At 41.0% G+C, this 25,614-nt stretch overlaps 1 protein-coding gene and 1 pseudogene across 5 annotated transcripts in view; one reads left to right on the top strand and one right to left on the bottom strand.

Annotated features, from left to right (window-relative positions):
* Positions 1-25,614, bottom strand: part of C3H2orf76 (chromosome 3 C2orf76 homolog) — a 92,760-nt gene that overhangs the window by 53,119 nt on the left and 14,027 nt on the right. The gene's annotated exons all lie outside the window — the stretch shown is intronic.
* LOC143677533 (transcription termination factor 2 pseudogene) lies at positions 22,931-23,684 on the top strand (annotated as a pseudogene).

A 25,614-nucleotide genomic window follows, 5' to 3' on the forward strand; every position in this document is an offset into this window, starting at 1 on the left:
CTTTCGGTGGACCCCCCTGCATGCCATCCGGCGACACAACACCCGTCCAAATTCGCGCATCCCCTGGATCAGCAGGACTGGACCTCTGTGCCACCTCCAGACTCGTACTGACCCCCTCCATGGGTGTCCAGTTGATAGGGACCTCCTTTAAAGGGCCCTTACCAACGAAGACTGTTGGGCTCATAATAGGGAGGGCATCCACAGCCCTGAAAGGACTAACAGTCATACCAGGCATTGTAGATTCAGATTTCACAGGTTACGCCCAAATTATGGTACAATCTCAGCAAGGTACTCTGGTCATTGCAAAAGGTGATAAGCTGGCACAGCTCTTGCTCTTACCCAGCTTACATACATTCTTTCCGAGTAGACCCAGACAGAGAAGAGATAAGGGATTTGGGTCTTCTGGAGAAGTTTTTGAGGGCCTCCATATGTCTCTGGAGTCTCGACCCATGCTGACTATTAAGGTACAAGGCAGATCCTTCCTGGGCCTGCTAGATACCGGGGCCGATCGGTCGATCATAAGACAACAAGAATGGCCCTCCGCCTGGCCGACGTGCAAGGCGGAGGACACCATTAGAGGAATAGGCCAGGTCTCAGCACCCATGCTGAGTGCCACTGCCCTCCACTGGGCAGATGAGGAAGGACATCAAGGTAGTTTTCAGCCTTATGTATTAGCCCTGCCCGTTTCCCTGTGGGGAAGAGACATTCTAACCCAGATGGACGTTACCTTGACCAGTGGCTGCTCTCCAACTTCTAAGCGCTTGTTAAAAGGAATGGGATATGTCCCCGGCAAAGGCTTAGGAGCCTCATTGCACGGGCGCGCAAGGCCTATACAAGCTGTCTCCAATTCTGACAGACGAGGCCTGGGTTTTTCCTAGGGGCCACTGAGGAGAGATTCCCACCCACACCTATAAAACTAAGGTGGAAAACTAAGACTCCAGTCTGGGTGCCTCAGTGGCCCTTATCACAGGAAAAACTCTCAGCATTACACACTCTAGTGTCAGATCAGCTAAAAAAGGGCCACATCATTCCCTCCACATCACCTTGGAACACCCCTATTTTTGCCATAAAGAAAAAATCAGGCAGATGGAGATTGTTACATGATTTAAGAGCCATTAATAATTGCATGGAGTCCTTAGGACCTGTTCAGATGGGGTTGCCCCTTCTCTCAGCTCTGCCAGAGCATTGGTCTATTTTCATCTTAGACATCAAAGACTTACTAAAGAAACAGAAAGGGGGAATAGGTCACGGCCTGTCCCCAAAGGCTCAACTGTCTATAGCCTTGTTTACGTACAATTTTTTAAATGAAAATTCACAGGGAATGACACCTGCCCTTCAACACACCACTCCGAGTCCTCCACATAGAGGTCTAGTCCGATGGAAGGATGTCCTGTCGGGACAGTGGCAAGGCCCTGACCCCGTGCTCAGCTGGGCCAGAGGCTCTGTTTGTGTTTTTCCCCAGGAGCCAGGACGTCAACCAGTGTGGGTTCCGGAAAGACTGGTGAGAACCGTGACATCGCCCGAGGAGGCCACGGAGCTGTTGCCCAAAAAACCAACAAGCCTTCAACCTGAACCATCAGATCAGGCCTCCAACTCTGCTGATGACGGCGGCGACTGACGAGATGGCAACGAAAACGCCGGTCACCCTTCGACTGTTTAGAAGGGGGGACCAGTTTTAATACCCCCCGCTCTCCCAACAGGTGGAATCAGACCTTAAAGTGCTTGGGAAGATCAAGTTAACCCCCGTTGCCTTCGACCTTTCCAAACTGGGCGAGACTGTACAAAGTCTGTGGAACCGAGTCACCTCTTGGTTCTCTTGGCCCAATCTGACTACTTGGGTTCTCCTAGCTGTGGGGTTATTAGTGGGCTTGATCATTTTCAAGTGCTTGTTGGAACGCCTATTTCAGGCGCAGCAGCAATTGCGTGTCACGACGATGTTAGCTATGTCTCTCAGTCCTGATGCTCCTAGTAACAACCGTGACGCCGCCCGGCCACTCAGGAAGGGGCGCTCGAAAGCAAAAGCTGCAGCGAAGCCCATGGCTGTGTCCCGGGTGTAAAAGGCGGCACCAGTAGTCATAATTTTAGTCTTGAGATAATCTCTAGGCAGAGTCACGGTCCTGGCCAGGCTAAACTCACGCCATTGCACAGAGATATCTAATGACACCCTCGACTCTGGTCGCCGCTCTCCGAACCCCCTCCTGGCCCAGTTGTGAGGCGAAGCACTGCAGGGAGAGTTATGTGGTTTCCAGTTCACAGACTCTCCGGTCTCTATATGAGGAGGCATTCTGGTTGGTGCCTAGCAAGCCTAGTCCAGACTCCCCAAAGCACCAAAACAAGTAGTGGGCCGCTCAGGTCCACGGGAGCTCACTCATCAATGGAGACACTGGGTGAAAATAAATAAAAAAGGGGGAGATGTGGAGAGCCGCCTCCCGGGTTGGGCCTAGTGGACACGCTGCAGCCTGCTCTAGAGTTCCCCCCGCCCATCGAGTGAGCCAAGATGGCGCTCACATCCTGCTTCCGCAAATGACGCACGCGCCCACCAACCCTATCTTCCAATCACCTCTGTATACGTGGCACTAACCTATTGGGTTTGGGCACAGTATATAAGAGGTTACCCGGACAGGGTGGGTGGAGATGACCCATAGGGAGCCGTACCTGACGGCCGCATAGAGGTTGTTCCCCCGCGGGGTATTCTGTCCCGCGCGGAATTTGTAACAGAGCTTGCAAGCTTAGCTCCAGTAAAGGTCTGTGCTCACAACTGCAGCGTGTCTCGAACCCGTGTCTGTCACTTGAGTCGGTTTGTCTGCGTCTGTCTCTCTCTCCCTCCTGTTCCCTCCGCCGGCCGGGGACCAGAAGCTGAGCGAGACGGCGCCGGACAGCACCACATACTGGGCAGGATAAGAAAAACAGAGCCCAGAGATTTCACAGGAAAGTCTTTCAACCTGCTGGGTCTCACGCTCAGGGAAATCTGATTAAATGCCCAGACGCCAGCAAAAAATAACAAATCACACCAGGAAAATTGAAGATATGGCCCAGTCAAAGGAATAAACCAATAGCTCAAATGAGATACAGGAGCTGAGACAACTAATTCTGAATATACGAACAGAAATGGAAAACCTCTTCAAAAACCAAATCAATAAATTGAGGGAGGACATGAAGAAGGCATGGGATCAACAAAAAGAAGAAATGGAAAGTCTGAAAAAACAAATCACAGAACTTATGGGAATGAAAGACACAGTAGAAGAGATGAAAAAAACAATGGAAACCTACAATGGTAAATTTAAAGAGACAGAGGCTAGAATTAGTGAACTGGAGGATGGAACATCTGAAATCCAAAAAGAAACAGAAACTGTAGGGAAAAGAATGGAAAAATTTGAGCAGGGGCTCAGGGAATTGAACGATAATATGAAGCGCACAAATATACGTGTTCTGGGTGTCCCAGAAGGAGAAGAGAAGGGAAAAGGAGGAGAAAAACTAATGGAAGAAATTATCACTGAAAATTTCCCAACTCTTATGAAAGACCTAAAATTACAGATCCAAGAAGTGCAGCGCACCCCAAAGAGAATAGATCCAAATAGGCGTTCTCCAAGACACTTACTAGTTAGAATGTCAGAGGTCAAAGAGAAAGAGAGGATCTTGAAAGCAGCAAGAGAAAAACAATCTATCACATACAAGGGAAACCCAATAAGACTATGTGTAGATTTCTCAGCAGAAACCATGGAAGCTAGAAGACAGTGGGATGATATATTTAAATTACTAAAAGAGAAAAACTGCCAAGCAAGACTTCTATATCCAGCAAAATTGTCCTTCAAAAATGAGGGAGAAATTAAAACATTTTCAGACAAAAAGTCACTGAGAGAATTTGTGACCAAGAGACCAGCTTTGCAAGAAATACTAAAGGGAGCACTAGAGTCAGATACGAAAAGACAGAAGAGAGAGGTATGGAGAAGAGTGTAGAAAGAAGGAAAATCAGATATGATATATATAATACAAAAGGCAAAATGGTAGAGGAAAGTATTACCCAAACAGTAATAACACTAAAAGTTAATGGACTGAATTCCCCAATCAAAAGACATACACTGGGAGAATGGATTAAAAAACAGGATCCTTCTATATGCTGTATACAGGAAACACACCTTAGACCCAAAGACAAACATAGGTTGAAAGTGAAAGGTTGGGAAAAGATATTTCATGCAAATAACAACCAGAAAAGAGCAGGAGAAGCTATACTAATATCCAACAAATTAGACTTCAAATGTAAAACAGTTAAAAGAGACAAAGAAGGATACTATCTACTAATAAAAGGAACAATTAAACAAGAAGACATAACAATCATAAATATTTACGCACTGAATCGAATGCCCCAAAATATGTGCGGAATACACTGCAATCACTGAAAAGGGAAATAGACACATCTACCATAATATTTGGAGACTTCAATTCACCACTCTCATCAGTGGACAGAACATCTAGACAGAGGATCAATAAAGAAATAGAGAACCTGAATATTACTATAAATGAGCTAGACTTAACAGACATTTATAGGACATTACACCCCACAACAGAAGGATACACCTTTTTCTCAAGTGCTCATGGATCATTCTCAAAGACAGACCATATGCTGGGTCACAAAGCAAGTCTCAAAAAATTTAAAATGATTGAAATCATACACAACACTTTCTCGGATCATAAAGGAATGAAGTTGGAAATCAATAATAGGCAGAGTGCCAGAAAATTCACAAATACGTGGAGGCTCAACAACACACTCTTAAACAACGAGTGGGTCAAGGAAGAAATAACAAGAGAAATTAGTAAATATCTCGAGGTGAATGAAAATGAAAACACAACATATCAAAACCTATGGGACGCAGCAAAGGCAGTGCTAAGAGGGAAATTTATTGCCCTAAATGCCTGTATCAGAAAAGAAGAAAAGGCAAAAATTCAGGAATTAACTGTCCACTTGGAAGAACTGGAGAAAGAACAGCAAACTGACCCCAAAGCAAGCAAAAGGAAAGAAATAACAAAGATTACAGCAGAAATAAATGAAATTGAGAACATGAAAACAACAGTGAAAATCAATAAGACCAGAAGTTGGTTCTATGAGAAAATCAATAAGATTGATGGGCCCTTAGCAAGATTGACAAAAGGAAGAAGAGAGAGGACGCAAATAAATAAGATCAGAAATGGAAGAGGAGACATAACCACTGACCTCACAGAAATAAAGGAGGTAATAACAGGATACTATGAACAACTTTACACTAATAAATACAACAATGTAGATGAAACGGACAAGTTCCTAGAAAGGCATGAACAACTAACTTTGACTCAAGAATAAATAGACAACCTCAACAAATCAATCACAAGTAAAGAAACTGAATCAGTCATTCAAAAGCTTCCCAAAAAGAAAAGTCCAGGACCAGACGGCTCCACATGTGAATTCTACCAAACATTGCAGAAAGAATTAGTACCAACTCTCCTCAAACTCTTCAAAAAAATCGAAGTGGAGGGAAAGCTACCTAATTCATTCTATGAAGCCAACATCACCCTCATACCAAAACCAGGCAAAGATATTACAAAAAAAGAAAACTACAGACCAATCTCTCTAATGAATACAGATGCAAAAATCCTCAACAAAATTCTAGCAAATCGAATCCAGCAACACATTAAAAGAATTATACATCATGACCAAGTAGGATTCATCCCAGGTATGCAAGGATGGTTCAACATAGGAAAATCAATTAATGGAATACACCATATCAACAAATCAAAGCAGAAAAATCACATGATCATCTCAATTGATGCAGAGAAGGCATTTGACAAGATTCAACATCCTTTCCTGTTGAAAACACTTCAAAGGATAGGAATACAAGGGAACTTCCTTAAAATGATAGAGGGAATATATGAAAAACCCACAGCTAATATCATCCTCAATGGGGAAAAATTGAAAACTTTCCCCCTAAGATCAGGAACAAGACAAGGATGTACACTATCACCACTATTATTCAACATCGTGTTGGAGGTTCTAGCCAGAGCAATTAGACAAGAAAAAGAAATACAAGGTATCAAAATTGGAAAGGAAGAAGTAAAACTATCACTGTTTGCAGACGATATGATACTATACGTCGAAAACCCAGAAAAATCCACAACAAAACTACCAGAGCTAATAAATGAGTACAGCAAAGTAGCAGGTTACAAGATCAACATTCAAAAATCTGTAGTGTTTCTATACACTAGCAATGAACAAGCTGAGGGGGAAATCAAGAAACGAATCCCATTTACAATTGCAACTAAAAGAATAAAATACTTCGGAATAAATTTAACTAAAGAGACAAAAGACCTATACAAAGAAAACTACAAAAAAACTGTTAAAAGAAATCACAGAAGACCTAAATAGATGGAAGGGCATACCGTGTTCATGGACTGGAAGACTAAATACAGTTAAGATGTCAATCCTACCTAAATTGATTTACAGATTCAATGCAATACCAACCAAAATCCCAACAACTTATTTTTTGGAAATAGAAAAACCAATAAGCAAATTTATCTGGAAGGGCAGGGTGCCCCGAATTGCTAAAAGTATCTTGAGGGAAAAAAACGAAGCTGAAGGTCTCACGCTGCCAGACTTTAAGGAATATTATGAAGCCACAGTGGTCAAAACAGCATGATATTGGCATAAAGATAGATATATCAACCAATGGAATCGAATAGAGTACTCAGATATAGACCCTCTCATCTATGGACATTTGATCTTTCATAAGGCAGTCAAGCCAATTCACCTGGGACAGAACAGTCTCTTCAATAAATGGTGCCTAGAGAACTGGGTATCCATACGCAAAAGAATGAAAGAGGACCCGTATCTCACACCCTATACAAAAGTTAACTCAAAATGGATCAAAGATCTAAACATTAGATCTAAGACTATAAAACAGTTAGAGGAAAATGTAGGGAGATATCTCATGAATCTTAAAATCGGAGGTGGTTTTATGGACCTTAAACCTAAAGCAAGAGCACTGAAGAGAGAAAGAAATAAATGGGAGCTCCTCAAAATTAAACACTTTTGTGCATCAAAGAACTTCATCAAGAAAGTAGAAAGACAGCCTACACAATGGGAGACAATATTTGGAAACGACATATCAGATAAAGGTCTAGTATCCAGAATTTATAAAGAGATTGTTCAACTCAACAACAAAAAGACAGCCAACCCAATTACAAAATGGGAAAAAGACTTGAACAGACACCTACCAGAAGAGGAAATACAAATGGCCAAGAGGCACATGAAGAGATGCTCAATGTCCCTGGCCATTAGAGAAATGCAAATCAAAACCACAATGAGATATCATCTCACACCCACCAGAATGGCCATTACCAACAAAACAAAAAATGACAAGTGCTGGAGAGGATGCGGAGAAAGAGGCACACTTATCCACTGTTGGTGGGAATGTCAAATGGTGCAACCACTGTGGAAGGCAGTTTGGCGGTTCCTCAAAAAACTGAATATAGAATTGCCATATGACCCAGCAATACCATTGCTAGGTATCTACTCAGAGGACTTAAGGTCAAAGACACAAACGGACATTTGCACACCAATGTTTATAGCAGCATTATTTACAATTGCAAAGAGATGGAAACAGCCAAAATGTCCATCAACAGAAGAATGGCTAAACAAACTGTGGTATATACATACGATGGAATATTATGCAGCTTTAAGACAGAATAAACTTATGAAGCATGTAATAACATGGATGGACCTAGAGAACATTATGCTGAGTGAGACTAGCCAAAAACTAAAGGACAAATACTGTGTGGTCCCACTGATGTGAACCGACATTAGCGAATAAACTTGGAATATGTCATTGGTAACAGAGACCAGCAGGAGTTTGAAATAGGGTAAGATAATGGGTAATTGGAGCTGAAGGGATACAGACTATGTAACAGGACTAGATACAAAAACTCAAAAATGGACAGCACAATACTACCTAATTGCAATGTAATTATGTTAAAACACTGAATGAAGCTGCATCTGAGCTATAGTTTTTTTTGTTTGTTTGTTCTGTTTTTTTATATATATATTTTTTGTTTTTTGTATTTTTATTTTTTTCTCTATATTATCATTTTATTTCTTTTTCTGTTGTCTTGCTATTTCTTTTTCTAAATCGATGCAAATGTACTAAGAAATGATGATCATACATCTATGTGATGATATTAAGAATTACTGATTGCATATGTAGAATGGAATGATTTCTAAATGTTGCGTTAGTTAATTTTTTTTTTAATTAATAATGAAAAAAAAGGGTAGGAGAGCAGAAACGAGATTCCCAGTTTATCCTGCCCTTCTTGCACAGACTGGATTTCAGGGTTATCAAATACCTGATAAAGTTCTTTAAAGAATTATGGCTAATAAACACTGACAGAATTATAGAATTTTAAAATCTCATGACACATCTATCAGAATGGCTAAAATAAAATGGTCTCAACATCGGATGCTGTTGAGGATGTGGAAAAACAGAATCTCTCATTCATTCCTGGTGGGAATGTAAAAGACTGTAGCCACTTTGCAACAAAGCAGGGCAGTTTCTTACAAAACTAAACATGAACAGTTTTACAGCCCAGCAACTGCACTCTTGGGCATTTGCCCCAAAGAAATGAAAATGCATATTTTCATGCAAAAATGACTAGCGGTGACTTTACTGGTAGTGACCCCAAAATGGAAACAATCCAGATGTTTGTCAAAGGGTGAATGGTTAAACAAACTGTGATACATTCGTATCATGAAATATTCCTTAACCATGAAAAAAAAACCAAAACTATGACACACATAACAAACTGGATGGATGTCAAGGGAATTAAGCTGAGTGAAAAAAGCCAATGTGAAAACATTACATACAGTATGATTCCACTTATACATCATTCTTATGACAACAGAAGTATACAAATGTAGAAAAGATTTGTGTTGCCAGGAATTAGGGAGGAGAAAAAAAAATAAGCTGTGGCTATAAAAAGCTAACACAAGGGATCCTTGTAATCAAACTACTATGATTTTTAACAGTGGTATTATTCATATTTATCTACATATATAAAATTAAATACAACTAAATGCATACACACATGCATACACAAACGCATGTAAAACCAGTGAAACACTGGCATAGGAAAAACAATTACTGCAGTATAGATGAAAACAAATGGTGAAACAGTAACTGTTGAAGCTGGATGTATATCCTACTATTCTACTTTGTAAAAGTATCTGAAATGTTTCATAGTAAAAATATTCTAAGAGATGTGTGCACCAAAAACGATGTTCACTCAAGGAACACTTTTTTTCATTGAAGTGTTTCTAATACTTAGAAATTAGAAACTGTCAGAACGTCCATTGATGAAGAAGTGATTAGGTAAATTATGTCATACCATAAAATAAAATACCTTGCCACTAAAGGGTGGTTTGGGTCTATGCATACTGATTTTGAAAGATGGCTATGACATATTAGTGAGTGAAAATACAAGTCAGAAAACTTGCAGGCATACAGCCTCTCATTTCTTTAACATCTCTTGTTTCTGACATAAATGTAGAGTGGTGTCTAGAAAGATGTGTATCAAAAGGTGGACAGCAGCTCTCTCTGAATGGTAAATTCAAGGGTACTGCTACTTGTTTTGGGTACTTTTTAAAACTGCTTGATTTTAAATAATGATCACATTTTTTCACATTAAACTACTTCCATTTCTTTTAAGAAAAGAAAAGGGATAACCGAACAAAAGCAAACAACATAAAACTTATCTAATATTAAAAAGGAGACGGACAGGGGTAGAAACATATCCTCTTGATATGTGTTGAGGGATACTGAATAAATGCAAAAAGCAATCAGCCGTCAGAAGTATGGGGAGTAGCGCCGGACCCCAATACAAGTCTAAACTTGTCTACGATGGCACAGCAGGCCTTCCACAGTCAATGCCTCTCAGATGGTGTCATCCAGCCCCTGTCATATATCACACAGCAGCAATGACAACTCATGGCTCCCCACACCCACCAGGCTGTTTCCAAGCCGCTGCCACACCCTCTCCACCCCCGGCTTTCCTCCACATCCCCCTCTGTCCCATGGCCTTGCCCAAACACGCAGGCATCCTTCAAGGCTGGGCGTAGCCTCAGTGCTGTGTCCACGCCCTCCAAGGCAAAGCCCCAGGATCCCAGCTCCACCCACAGCCCATGATCATATCTGGTTGGAGTCCTCTGTGATCTTTTTATGGGAAAGAACCCAAAAATGGTGTACTTTTGGATATCCAGCAACTTGTACAGCACAGGGCACATCAGAGGCCCCAGAAATGCTTGTTAAGCTGGTGATCAGCTAAAGGGCTGTGGAAAACCTAAATTCATTATTTTCCTAAGAATAGACTGCACTATAAGTATAGCACCTGGGGCCTCTGAGCTTTTTCTGGGCCCATGAACATGTTTGAGATCTGAACAAAACAGAACAAACTTATTGGCTCCAATATAAAAAAAGAAAATTGTAAGATCAATATTAACATTTAATTTATTATCTTATAAAACATAATATTTCAACTGTAATTCAACTCTATTCATAAATATGTGAATTAGAGTAATGTGAGATATGGGTTCATTTTAATATGTTTTATGTGACTTAGGGTGGGATCTCCAAAACTAAGAGTATAGTGCCTCTCTCTCTCTCTAAGCCCAACTTCGCAAGGAAAATCATCATCCTCCCCTCTATGTGGGGCATGATATCCAGAGGTGAGTCTCCCTGGCAACGTGGGACATGACTCCCAGGGATGAGCCTGGCCCTGGCATTGTAGGGATCAACAATGCCTTTCTGACCAAAAGGGGGAAATGAAACTAAAATAAGATATCGGTGGCTAAGAGCTCAAGTAGCGTCAAAAGGCTATTCTGGAGGCTACTCTTATGCAAGCTTCAGGTAGCTATTACTAATTGTCAAGGTTTGCCAAGTCCCAACTAACATCATTCCTGTTAACCCTAAAGAACACCCGGGGCTCTGTCTGAGATCCTACAAAAGTTGCACACTCTATGTTTACTTTTCAGAAACCTAAAACCTTCAGATGGTTCCTAGGCCAGACAAGCCCTGAAACCCAGAAGTGCCAGTTTCTCCAAGAACCAGTTCCATTCCCCTATCCCATATCACTGACACCTCTTTTCAACACAAAAAACGTTAGAGTGGGCATAACAAAATATCCCTAAAGATTGGGAGAAGGATCAAAGGAGAAGGGGGAGTTATAACAGAGAAGATAGGATTTAACAAATGAGTATAACTGCTGAATCATTATATTGATATTTAGTCTCAAGTGTCTTGAAGCAGTGAGGAGGGAAAACCTGAAGTTGTGGAACTACAACCCATACCAAACTTTGAAATCTGTTCTATAACTATTTGTTAAAATGTACATTGTAGTGTACTGCCTTTTTGTATAAAAAATGTAAAATGTAAAAAATAGATAATGTTAAATGTTAAAAAAAAAAAAAAAAAGTAAGCATGCCTGGAGCTTAGGAAGGTCTTAAAACCGCCCTGCCTAGAAAACCTGTGCTGGCTGGTACCTAACCCAGCTGGTTTGGGACAAGGAAGAAAAACCATAACCAAAGAAGAGCAAAACAGAGTTCCATCTTTCTTCAGACGCCTTCAGGGAGGAAGGCCAGACTGACTAGAAATCTGCCTTGGTAATAAATTCCCAAATCTGGACTGCACCATGCACTGCAATGATGGAGAAGAGCCAGGGAAGTTTGGAAACTAATGGGTAGCATGGTTCAATTCGTGGATCCAAATCTCCTGCTCTTTTTTTATAGACCAGGCTCCCACAGGGTGAACAGGGAAGCATGGCTTGGGAACTCTGAGCCCGCTCTGCTGAGATGGGCCCTCAACATCCAGTCTTTACAATCTGGGGTGAGAATTCAGCAAGGGGCTGTCAGGGAAGGCGAAACAAGCAGCGTGCCTGGCTCCCCAAACCACCCAGTTGCTCAGGTCCCAAGCAGGTTCGTTTTCCCAGGAGCTGCAGAGTTGTAAACCAGCTTTCTGCTCCCAAGGTGAAAACAGCAGACACAATACAGGAAAGCTCAGGTCTAGCATTATGATACACACCAAACATGCCCACTCACAAAACACCTGCTTATGGATTCTAGATTTCACTATCACCTCATAAAGCCAGGTAGCCATAGCCAAAAAAGAGTATATCTAACCTTCCAGCATTTCAGAGAGCATGCTCTTGACCTGTTTTGTAAGAGAATGGAATACAAAATGAGCTATCAGAAAGCTTTAAGTGTAGGAAAAGAACTCAAGCATTCAGACAACTAACACAGAGAAGACGAAAACCAATGGACAGAAGAGCGCAGTGGTTTACCTTCCTTCCCTCAACACATAGGTTTCTGAGAGGTGATCTCTGTAACTTCAATTCTAACAGACTCCTAGGGTGAGTCATTTTGAAAATCAAAAATATTTTGTGAGTTATATGTAGTCTGTAAAGTATTTTAGAATCAAAATACTCATATATCAAGTTTGCGTAAAGGCTTAAAGTACAATTTCTAAAAATATAAGGTTCCAACCACATGCAAATATATATATAAATACATACATATATGCATGCATACATACATACATGCATATTACTCCCCCAAATGCTTAATTTTCCTCTAGATTTAGGAATCAGTATTACAAGGGAAAGAATCCATTCTCCTTTCCTTTGAAACAAATCAATAAAAGGAAGATAAAAAATACAATTCCATTTGTCTTTGATGTGAGGAAACTAAACTGGCAGATGATCATGTATAAAAATAAGAAAAAATCAGAGTTCTGCTAAGAAGAAAATCACTGAGTATGCAAAAGACTGTGAAATTGTACTTTAATAATTGTGGAGTAAATAATTCTTATATACTACTGAATATCATCCAAACAGGTCATTTTACCAAAACAAATAATTTAAAAGTTGTTTAAGGTCAGAGAAGGGGGGAAAACGCATTTTTTAAAATTATACTTCTTAAAAATACTGAGCATCTAGCTTACTGCTAGTAGGAGAGCAATAAATGTTTACCTTATAAAGAAAACTTAACCTTGGCAAATTAATATCTTTACATAAAATTCCCATTTAACTAAAATCCATAAGCTAGGCAATTTATAATCAATTCACATTTAAGACTATGACTAAAAATGAAATGTTAATTCAATTTTAATCCATTCTTGCCTATTTCAAAATCACAATTTTTAAAAATAAAACTAAGTATACACTAGGGTCATATGAGGACTAAATAAATAACTTCTTGGCCTTTTTCCTCCAAGTATTTAGTTGCATAATTCAAATTAGAGCATATTGTTCTAGAAAAATTTTATTCATCTTTCACTGACATAAAACTTTGGAGAAAGAAATTTTCAATACAAATTTAGGAACAATTTTAAGATAGCTCAACCATTTTTTAGAAAGGTTAAAAAAATAAAATCTTTCACATCTAGATCTTTCAATTATACAACAGGTACAAAATACAATATTATCTGTATCTGACTACTACACATATGCTTCTCCCTGCTGCAACTGCTCTACTGCACAAGAATTAGCAGCTGGCCCTGTCCTGAGGGAAAGTCATAATCAATTCTAAACAAATGAACCCTCAATTGCTCTTCATCCTACAGTACAACAACGACAAATCAACACTTGTAATTCCACAGATCTGCCCTTGTGACCTTCAATTTGGGGCAAATACCACAATTTGTTCTCTCTGCTGGAGGAATGTAATACTCTCAGGGAATTAATTACTCTGTACAGTTGAGTTTCCCAAAAGACTAGAGATTTAACCATTTGGAAAGATTTCACTCACTTTCCTTTTTGAAAAAAAAAAAACTTTTTTTAATTGTAAAATATACCATATATGCAAAGAAAAAAAAAAGCAATATTTTCCTAAGCATTCAACAAGTAGTTACAGGACAGATCACAGAGTTTGTCATGGGCTACATACCATCATCTCAGATTTTCCCTTCTAGTTGTTCCAGAACATTGGAGGCTAGAAGGAATATATGTATTTTTTATCATCACTTTTTTTCTTTTTTGTGTGTGAAAAATAACGTATATATAAAAGCAATAAATTTCAAAGCACAGCACAACAATTAGCTGTAGAACAGATTTGAGAGTTTGGTATGGGTTACAATTCTGCAATTTTAGATTTTTACTTCTAGCTGCTCTAAGATACTGAAGACAAAGAAATATCAATATAATGATTCAGCAATCATACTTGTTTGTTAAATCCTATCTTCTCTGTATAACTCCACCATAACCTTTGATCATTCTCCCACTCTTTAGGGGTATTTGGGATATGCCCATTCTAACTTTTTCATGTTAGAAGGGCTGTCAATAATATGGGGATTGGAGATGGAACTAGCTGATGTTCTGGAAAGGCTGGCCCCTCTAGGTTTCAGGATTTATCTGGTCAAGGACCCATCTCGTGGTTGTAGGTTATTTCACCCACTTTTGTTATTAAAGTATATTGAAGATAGAATCTGTTTTTCTTGATTCACAGTCATCAGTGAGAATGTTAGTCCTTGTACTATATGTTGGAGACAGTTTCTCAAGGGTTTCTCACATTTCTGCATGTCTCATGGCCACTTTTGTTCCAAACTATCATTTAAGAATGTTTGTAGAGAAGTCTAAGAAGTTAGAGCACCTCCTTCTTGGCAGGTGTGTTAACATCCAGCATGATAAGGATAATGTCTCCCTCCAGTTAAGACTGGCAGATTTGCTTGCAGTTCATTTAAAAAATTTAGATTACCTAAACTTAGAGTTCTTTGGCTGTGACACAAACCCACTGTAATCACAGCCTCAACCAGGGCCACTTCGCACTGCCCTGACAGACACAAACAGGAAGCTCATGCCATTTGCTGTGTGGGGAGTAATAGTCCTTTATCTCTGGCCCAGGAGGCTTGTGTTTTCTTCCAGCATCTAGCAAACTGTGACAAGGCTGATTTCATTTTTGCAAGTAGGACAAAATCTTAGACTCTTCACAACCCATGGCAGTTCTTGGTGGCAAGAATGAGATGCTGACAGAGACACGGCTTTCTGGAAAAGAAAAGGGCCTTGTAGACTTAGGGGACAAAAGAAGATTCACTAGGATCAGGTAGCAAATGCTCTTCTTGTCCAAGTGGTGGACAAGGAGGGGAGTGACAGCCGATTGATGCTTAGAAGTGGAGTGGTCAAAGGCAAGACTGAAACCAGCTGCCAGAATGGTGTTTCAGCTGTGGCTCACAGACCTCTGTGGAAGGAGGAGGAGGAAGAGACAATGAGACAGCACGCCCCCCACCCCCAGATGAGAAGGAATGCAGTATAGCTGTCAGTCAAGAAATCTCTAAACCTGAAATAAATGGTTATCAGCCATGAGGATATAGAGCTTTGGGTGAAAGAAAAGCTTACTTATGGTTGGGTCCATATGTAGCCACCGGGCTACGTGAAACAAAATAAATGAGCCTCGATTACAGGTACAGAGCTGTTCTTCCCCTACATTCCCTCTTCCCTTCCTTCGCCCTCTTTAAGGAGGTAGATGATTAGCGATGGACCAAGGTCTCTCTGTCCTCAAGAGGGACTGGAAATCATCCAAGTATGCTGAGGAACTACACAGAGAGAGGGATGCAAACTACCCTGGCGCTGTGGATGCAAGCACCCAATTCACCATCTTACCCAGTCCTGGGGGGAGAGAGGGAGATATTCGGATTCAGCTGATAGACTTTGGGCAGGATTCACAGTGGGAAAAGGAAACTAAGACAACTTTATGGCTAGGGCCCTTTGGGCCAATTCAATGCATTGCTGTTTCTATATCTGAAAATAGAGTAGGAAGTCTTGTGTTATATAGTTGTATTTCCCTGTCCATAAGTACCAGAGAAGATTCTCCCAATTAGGAAGAGCCGCAGGAAGAGAAATGCTAAGGGGGCAAACTTCTTTGCTATTTATCACCAGTGGGCGGTTTGCTATTTAACATAATTACCTCTCTCCTCTGATATTCAAAGTTTTTTTTTTTTGTACAATGACGTCCTACTAGAAGGCAAGGCAAAAGCCTCAGTCTCAATGGTCCTGACTATGTTGTCATTTCTCCACCACCAGAATTCAGGGGTCTGATCGCGAAGTAGTTTCTTGAGACTTTGTGGGTGGATTCACAAAACTCAATCCCTTCAGTCATCAAAGAAAAACTGTTCAGCCTTCCATGACCAAAACAGAAGCCTAAGTACTCTGTTGGTCTCTGGGTACTGAGACAGCCTGTGCCTAGAATGGCTTTGTCATGTGCCAACTTGACCAGACTGAACTACAACCCCTAGAATGCCTTTCCTAGGATGTTCCCACCTAGGGTGGGCTACTAGGACTGCTCTTTTCTGAGTGTTAAAAGTTGTAAGGGAAGCAGTGGCCATTTTATAGTATATACACATTTCCACTCAGTTATTCAACCAAACACTAATCTTGGTGTTGCTAATGAGGGATTTCACAGCTACAATTAGTCTGTAATCAGGTCACTAAATTAATTTAAAGGGATATTACCTTGTGTGGGCCCGGCTTAGCTAGAAGCTTATTAAAAGTGTGCCGAGAACTTCCCTGAGTCCAGAGACTCCAAACAGTAGCTGGGTATATGAAATTGTTCTTCCTTACTCCTGTATCTTCCCTTCTGACTGCTGCTGGTGGGCAATGAGCTTCAGCCAGGCCCTGCGGTTCCAGCTGCTCATCATCGTCTCTTCCTGACTGCCTGTCCTCTGAACTTGAGACTAGCTTAGCCAGTCCCACAATGGTATAAGTCAATTCCTGGTATTTTATGTGTGTATGTATGTGTGTATGTGTGTGTGTGTATGTGTATGCATACATTTCTCCACACACACTGATTTTGCTCCTCTGGTTGTACCCTGATTGATACAGTGCCATGCTTGGACATTCTGCTTGGTCCTTTCTATTGGCTAATGCACAAATTGGCATCCTGCCTGCTGCCCAAACCAACTGCTTCCCTTAAAAGCTGTCCAGCCAGCTGTAGGCCATACTCTACCATAGGGGCCTGTTATAACTATCAAAATGTTTTGTGTGCTGCCTTGGCATCTTATCTTGGTTAAGCAACTTGCCTCCACATTGACCTTTGACCTAGTTAATAAACAGCTTTCCAGCCCTGGGCATAAAATCCAGAGCCCAAAAATGCATCTGCAGCCACCATCCCATACCTCACCCAGAACATTGAGCTGGCCCCAAATAATATGCCTACCATCCCCACTGCTCTCGGGGACCCCCAGTTCCTTTCCCTTTCTGCACGCATTTACTTTAAATTAATCAATCCTTGACTTCTGTGGGAAACCATCTAACCCCTGGACCACAATAAAAGCACCAGCCCACAGGTCCCTCTTACTTTGCCTTTGTATCCCCCACCTGCTGGCTGAAACGCCTTGTGCTTCCTGTCAACCACTCATGCCCACCCTCCCTAACTGGGACCAATGAATAAACACATTACCTTTCCTCATGAGTTACGGCCTTGGTTTCTGACTGGGTTACACTGGACCTCCACCCAGACCTACATTTAAAATTCAATTTAACTAATTCAAAACTGAGCCCAACAATCCTAATGACCCCCAAGAACTACCAGTCTCTGTGGCTGACGGTTTTGACAACTGAAGCCCCTAGCAAAGGGTTACTTAAAGTTCTGCACTCCTCTCCTTCCTGACAAAGTTAACAGGTACACCTCTTTTGAAAAGGAGCTACTGGTTTCTGATCAAGCTCTTACCAAAACTCAACATCTGCCCCATGAAGATGACTCTTCAGCCCAATATTTCCATGTTGTAATGAGTCAACTCTGGCTTAAATGACTCATTAGTGAGAAAGGCCAAACAAATTCACTCATCAAATGGCAGTGATACACTCGAGAATGTAGCCACCATGACCCCAGTGGCATATCAGCCTTACATAGGAAAGAGGCAGCTCTCCATATGGAGCCAACGTTATTCTTCACTCCATCTGAAGCATAGCTGCTGGTTCAACAGGGCCCTTGATTTACCAAGGGCCCCCTAAATGCCTGGGCCTCATTCACTGATGCTTTGGCAAAGTTGGCCCAGAGGTACCTGCTTGGTGGCTTTGGCTGTTCAGCCTCAGCTCTAGTTATGAAGAAGTAAAAATAGATATTGTCACTCTGCTCAGTGGACCAGAGCAGAATTCAAGGCCATTAGCTTTGGCTACAATTCCCCTGATGAATCTTGTTGTATTTTTATTGACTCTTGACCCATTGCCAAAGTCCTAGCTATCTGGTCTGCCTCTTGGAAAACTACAGACTGGCAGATTAAAGACATCTCTCTTTAGGTCTGTGAACTCTGGAAACAAATCATAGCTGCTGAACTGACCCACTGGGGTGACTTGTACAGACAACCCCGGGACAGACTTCTTCTCTGCAGGGACTGACTGGACCCAAGCTGCTAGCAGAGCCTGTACTGCCCAGAGGCCACCACTGCTGCCTGCATCTGTCATCATACTGGACAGGGCAGCACATCTACCATCACACAAGAGGGTACACAGTAAGGGTCTCTGTTTCTGCACTGATCTTAACCACTATCTGGCCAGACCTGTGACTCCTGCCAGAAGCTGACCCATCTGTCTCATGGTGAGAAAGTCACATCATATGGATGATTGCACTCACCCCCACACATCCTACCTCCACTCCTGGCTGACTACACTGAACCTCTGACCTCCTCTCAGGGCTCCACACCCCTGCTGACATTTTTTCAGATGACAGCATTGATGTTTTAGTCCAGTTGGCTACTCCAACCACATCATTGTGACCAGAGACTAAACTGTGTCATGCGTTTGATTCTCTGGCCCATTTGCAATCTGATGCTGGTGCGCCTTTTATTGCAAACGATACTCAACAATGAGCTGATAGTCAAGGTATTCAACTGACTGTCCACGCTTCTGGTATTATTATTGGAACAATAAGTCTCCTAAAATATTGACTCACAAGGGTTTTTTACTCTACAGACTTCCCTCATCTCCTCCTGGGCCAGACAACTTAGTAGACAGTTAGCTCATGGACTATGACTGTCCTCGGAAAGGGATCATCCTTTCTTGGCCACTGCTCTGGTAATGATCATGATGAAAGGGACAGAAGGTTATAGGAACCAAGTTGAAAATTCAGGTTTCCACCCTAACCATTCCTGCACATACTGCTTCTTTTTTTCCGCTACCAAAACCCAAGGCCAGCCTGACAGGTATGCCTTCCATATGACTGTCAGCCAAAAGGGGGCCTAGGAGATTCCAACTTAACTCTGGTCCTAAATCATTAGGATAATAACTACTTGCTTGAGTACAGTGTGGGCCAAAGTAGGGACATATGGTTCTCTGTTAGATTTATAAAAGTGCCTTCAGGAAATAGGGGAGTTGATTAGAAAAAAAAGGTGACATTATAGCTACTGGAAATTGACACACAGATTTTTGTGGAAATAGAGGGAGAGAAATAACCCTAGCAGCTGACATCCCAAGGAGATGGAGGGGTGAAGAGTTGGAGAGAGTCGGGAAAGAAGCATTAATAATCTTTTGTTTTTCCAACTGCCTCTGGAGCATTTATTAATAAAGAAAACATACTGTGTCAAATGGTGCAACCACTGTGGAAGGCAATTTGGTGGTTCCTCAAAAAGCTGAATATAGAATTGCCATATGACCCAGCAATACCATTGCTGGGAATCTACTCAAAGGAATTAAGGGCAAAAACTCAAACAGACATTTGCACACCAATGTTTATAGCAGCGTTATTTACAATTGCAAAGAGATGGAAACAGCCAAAATGTCCATCAACAGACGAGTGGCTAAACAAACTGTGGTATATACATACGATGGAATATTACGCAGCTTTAAGGCAGGATAAACTTATGAAGCATGTAATAACATGGATGGACCTAGAGAACATTATGCTGAGTGAGTCTAGCCAAAAACTAAAAGACAAATACTGTATGGTCCCAATGATGTGAATCGACACTCGAGAATAAACTTGGAATATGTCATTGGTAAAAAAAAAAAAAAAGAAAGAAAACATACTGGTGAGGCTGTCCCAAACTGTCATAAGCACCTTAAATCCAACAGACTCCTGGGTCTGCCATCCCTGCCAGAAGGCTCTGACCACAAGAAGGTCACCTTTACTAAGAAGTCTATCAGGAACAAGAAGACATGGGCCCGGCTCCTTACCTCCAACGCAAAACACCTATTGACAGCTCCAAATGTGGGAATGTGCCATTCCCACAGCCAAAACCTAGAAATCTCACATGGCAAAGGCCACTCAGCTGGTAACACAGACAAGCAAGAGAGATTGCACCGGCTTTACTCAGGCAGTCCCTCCAAACACAAGGGCTAACACAAATGCAAGGTGTTCACAACAGGCTTTCCTGGTTTGCTACACTGACAAAATGCAATACACCAGAAATGGATTGACCTTTACAATGGGGATTTATTAGCTTACAAATTTACACTTCTAAGGCCATGAAAATGTCCCAATTAAGGTATCAATAGGATGATACCTTCTCTGAAGACTGGTTACTAGTGAGCTTTAGCTCCTCTCTCAGACAACAAGGCACATAGCAATATCTGCTGGTACTTCTCTCCTGGGTTTCGTTGCTTCATCTTCTGGCTTCAGTGGCTTCCTCCAGCTTCTCTGGGGCTTTTGCTGTGAGCTTCTCTTTATTTCTTAATTAGCCCACTTAATTTCATGTCTTAGCTTCTCTGAGCTCTCTGGACTTTTTCTGTGTGTCCTTTATTGTCTTATAAATGACTCCCAGTAAGGGGATTAAGACCACCTTGAATGAGGGATCATATCTCCATTGAAACAACCCAATCAAAAGGTCCCACCTACAATAGGCTTGCACCCACAAGAACAGATAAAAAGAACATGGCCTTTTTTTGGGTGGTAACTAACAGCTTCAAACTACCACTGGTGGCACATGGGAACTCTGTCTTTTATGTATGGTTTTTCTATAAAGCTCAACCTCTCTAATTAAAAAACAAACAAACAAAACATGGGTTAAATTCAGTTATTTAACTGGAGTGAAAACCCTAAAGCCTATCAACTGGCCTCAGCACGCCCTCAGACAGATGACTGCAGCAATCTCTCCAAAATGAGAATGTCCTTGTTATTCAGGGGAGCTTCCCAGAAGGGTAACTCACCCATCATTCTCCATGCACCCTACGTGCAATTTTCCCTACAATGAAAACCACCCTATTAGAAAAAGTGAAAGAAAAAGAAAAAGTGGTCATGACTCTGTCCCTGACCTCGGCTGAAATGATCATTAACACCACCCTGCTTTGCAAAACATTTAGATCAACTTGTCATGGATGGCAGTGCAGTCCTAAGCTTCCAGTTACTACTACATCCTGTTGTTCCTGGATAAATGCCTTGGGCCAATACAGAAGGTTAAGGAGAAAGCCCTCATGGTGTTCCAAGGCAGACCTGGGTAGTTTACAGGACTAGTTTAACTGGCTGGGTCCAGAACCGGAGCAGGGTTGAGGTCAACACTCTAGACTGACCTGGTCTTGCTGCATGGACTCTTGTTGATAAGAGTCCTAATTAAATGCTACATGAGACTAATTAAATCAATTTAGTTCCAGTATCTGTCAGTCAGATTCACCAGAGTGGTTGGCAAGGTTGCATACCAATGGGAAAATTTCCCCAAAGCTAAGGTGATTGAACTGGTTTGTTAATGCTACTGGAATGCAATATACTAGAAATGGAACAGCTTTTAGAAAGGGAATTTATTACATTACAATTTTACAGTTCTAAGGCCAAGAAAATGTACAAATTAAGGTACTAACTGGAGGTTACCTTCACTCAAGAAAGGCTGATGCCATCTGCAACAACTCTGTTAGCTGAGAAGGCACATGGTGACATTTGCCAGCTTTTTCTCCTGACTTCTGTCCTGGTTTCTTAAGGCTTCCCAGGGCCATTTTCCTTCTGCAGCTCCAAAGTCCTCTGGCTGTGTGAGCTCTGTCAGCACTGAAGCTGTTTCCAAAATGATTCCCTCTACAAGGGCTCCAGTAAATGACTCCACATTGAATGGAAGGAGACACATATCCACAGAAACCACCTAATAAAAAGGCCCCAACCACAACTGGGTATGTCACATCTCCACGGAAACAACTTAATCAAAGAGATCCCACCCAATAATATTGAATGAGGATTAAAGAACATGGCTTTTCTGAGATACACAATAGTTTCAAATTGGCACAACGGTATAGAAATGAAAAGCGGATGTTATTGAGAGACAATCATCCTTGAGTCTCTTCAATTTCTTAGGAGCAGAGAGACTGGTGCCTTTAATCTGGACTAGATTTTCAAGGATGTTTGTATGGCTAATGGCCTTGGAAGACAGTAACAGAACATGGAGGTTTGTTTACAGTCCACTAAATAAAAGAGCTGTTTACACATGGCTGGATCCAATTCCTCACCTCCATTCTCTCTTCAATCCATTCTAAACTGGATTTTATACCTACATTTTTCATTAAAACAGAATGAGGTCAAATCCAATGAACATTTCTCTGTCTTTATTTTTATATTATTTGGACACAGCGAAAGATGACCTTACCCTCTCAGAAGCACATGTCATGGCTAAGGAACTTGCTGCTTCTTCTCTGCTCCTACAACATCACACTCCCTGGATTATCTCTTATGACACTGCTCCTTACCCATCTCTTTTCCAGGCTCTTCTCCTCTTTGGACCTCAAAGTGTTAGAGCTCCTCCAGACTTAGCACTATACCTATTCTCACTCCCTACACTGTCCCCTAGATGGTCTCTTCCATTCTTTTTCCCATCCATGACTTTTAACTGTCATCTGTATGCTGGCCATGCCTTACAATACATTTCCAGCCTGAGTTCAAAACTCATACATTGTCACAGAAGGACAATGTAAAAGCTAATAAATTTCCATTGTAAAAGCCAATCCATGGAGAAAGAGTGTGATGGAAGGAGTTCGATGCCTGGCACACAGAACTCTATGCTTTCTGAAGACTGGCATTTGCAATGGCCCCAAATAAAGGAAAGAGTTTCTATGTGTGCCAGGTGGACACATGTGGCTTTATGTGGACCACTGAGATTCCTGTTTCTCATCATTTATTGCATGAAGACTTTGTGGTAGAGCTTAGGGGTTTGTTTTCACAAGGCCAGAAAGAATACAAATTGTTCTTTCGATGTACTAGAAGGCAGAGGGGAAGCACTAGTGTGGAAATAGTCCATGGCAGGAACCCAATTCCAAAGGACATTTTATAACCACCAAGTTCCAGGATGTATCTGAGCCATTTCATTGTCTTTCCAACCAGCAGAGAAGACCATTCAAGGTTATGCACAAGAATTAAGAAACATCTCTCTAGAAGCAGTTCATCAAAGATGAAGGGGAGGAAAAGATGGCTGATAAGCAGCAAAGGGAAAAGGAAGATCACCTCTCTGAACAAAAGGAATAGAAGCCTGAATCTAAATGCTAGATGGAGAGAGATTGCCCATCCCAAACACTGATAAAGAAAAAACAATCTGCAGTCCAAGAGAAGAAGGGGGAAAGAACAGAGCCTCATTGTGAAGCAAAGAAGACTGAAGGCACACACACAAGAAATCTCTCTGAAATTAAACGCATACAATTAAGCTGAGGTAATGAGCTGAGAAAACCACCATGCCTCTTAAGAAGAAAGCAAATGGTGAAAGTCATGATATCCCTAAAGAATGAGAACCTGTTCTAGTTTGCTAGCTGCAGGAATGCAATATGCCAGAAATAGAATTGCTTTTAAAAAGGAGAATTTAATAAGTTGCTAGTTTACGGTTCTAAGGCCAAGAAAATATCCCAACTAAAACAAGTCTATAGAAATGTCCAATTTAAGGCACCCAGAGAAAGATAGCTTGGTTCAAGAAGCCAATGAAATTCAACGTTTCTCTCTCAGCTGGAAGGGCACATGGCGAACATGGCAGTACCTGCTGGCTTTCTCATGGCTCTACAAAACGGACTCTCTCCAAAATGTTTCCTCTTTTAAAGGATTCCAGTAAACAACCTCACCTTCAATGGGTGGAGACACTCCTCCATGGAAATCATCTAATCAAAAGTTACCACCCACAAGTGGGTGGGTCACATCTCCATGGGAACAATCAAAATGCTCCCACCCAGCAATACTGAATGAGGACTAAAAGATATGGCTTTTCTGGGATCCACCACAGATTCAAACTGGCACAACATTTAAACAGATTTAAATAAAAGTTCCTGTAGAAAGGTTTTATGGTTTATGCTCTTCCCTTCTTCCCCATCTCCAGAGTTTCTTTTAATATAGGGATGCAATTTTTAGCAAGACAAGGAATGTTGATTTAGAATCCACATTCACTGTACTTAAAGAGAAAATCTGGAAGTCATTGCACTTAACTGAGTATATCTATGGATTGCAGGAACTTCACTTTTTCTTTTGCTTTTAAATGCTATTATCAAAAAAGTCATTGCATACCTAACTTTATTCATCTGCCTTTCTTCACATACTGGCAATCTGAATTCAAATATTGTATTTTTCATGATTCTTTCCATAAAGTGTGAATAAATTCTAAAATAAATAAGTAGATAAACGCACATAAAAAATGACAAACATTATGGAAATAAAAGACACCACAGACGAAATTAAAAATATACTAGAGACACACAATAGCAGATTTGCAGAGGCAGAAGAAAGAATCAGTGAGCTAGAGGACAGAGCAACCAAATTCGAACAGACAAAAGAACAAATGGAGAAAAAAATGGAAAGATTTGAGCAGTATCAGGGGAAATGAGTAATAATACAAAGGGCACAAACACACACATTATGGATGTTCCAGAAGGTGAAGAGAAGGGAAAAAGACCAGGAGAATATTTGAAGAAATAATGGCTGAAAATTTCCCAATCTTTAAATAAAAGATATAAATATGCAAATCCAAGAAACCCAAAGCACACCAAACAGAATAAATCCAAATAGAACCACTCCGAGGCACATACTGATCATACAGTGAAATGTCAAAGAGAAGGAGAAAATTCTGAAAGCAGCAAAAGAAAAGCGATTCACCACATACAAAGGAAGTCAAATAACACTAAGTCCTAACTTCTCATCAGACACCATGGAGGTAAGAAGGCACTGGTACGATATATTTAAGATATTGAAAGAGGAAAATCGCCAGCCAAGAATACTCTATCTAGCAAAGCTGTCTTCAACTATGAGTGAGAATTTAAAATATTCACAGATAAACAGAAGCTGAGAGAGTTCATTAATAAGAATCCAGCCCTATGAGAACACTAAAAGAAGTTTTGCTAGCTGAAAAAAAGAGTGCGACATGGATGAGAGTGTAGAATTGATGAGTTTTAGTAAGGATAACTAAAAGGATAAAGAAGAGGAAAAAAAGTAGATCTGACGAATAGAAACCAAAGGATAAGATGGTTGAAGGAAGAACTACCATTACAGTAATAACAATGAATGGTAATGGACTAAACTCCCCAACCAAAACACAGACCAGGGAGACAGATTTTAGGACTGCTAGGCCGTTTGCTCTTCTACTACATGCCTAATAATCAACTCTCTCTCTCTTTGAAACCCCAGTGTCTCAAGAATTGGTTATTGAGTGCATCAGACAAAAGATTCCATGGTCTTTGTCT

This window comes from Tamandua tetradactyla, chromosome 3 (assembly GCF_023851605.1).
Source record: "Tamandua tetradactyla isolate mTamTet1 chromosome 3, mTamTet1.pri, whole genome shotgun sequence".
In the NCBI taxonomy this organism is placed as follows: Eukaryota; Metazoa; Chordata; class Mammalia; order Pilosa; family Myrmecophagidae; genus Tamandua; species Tamandua tetradactyla.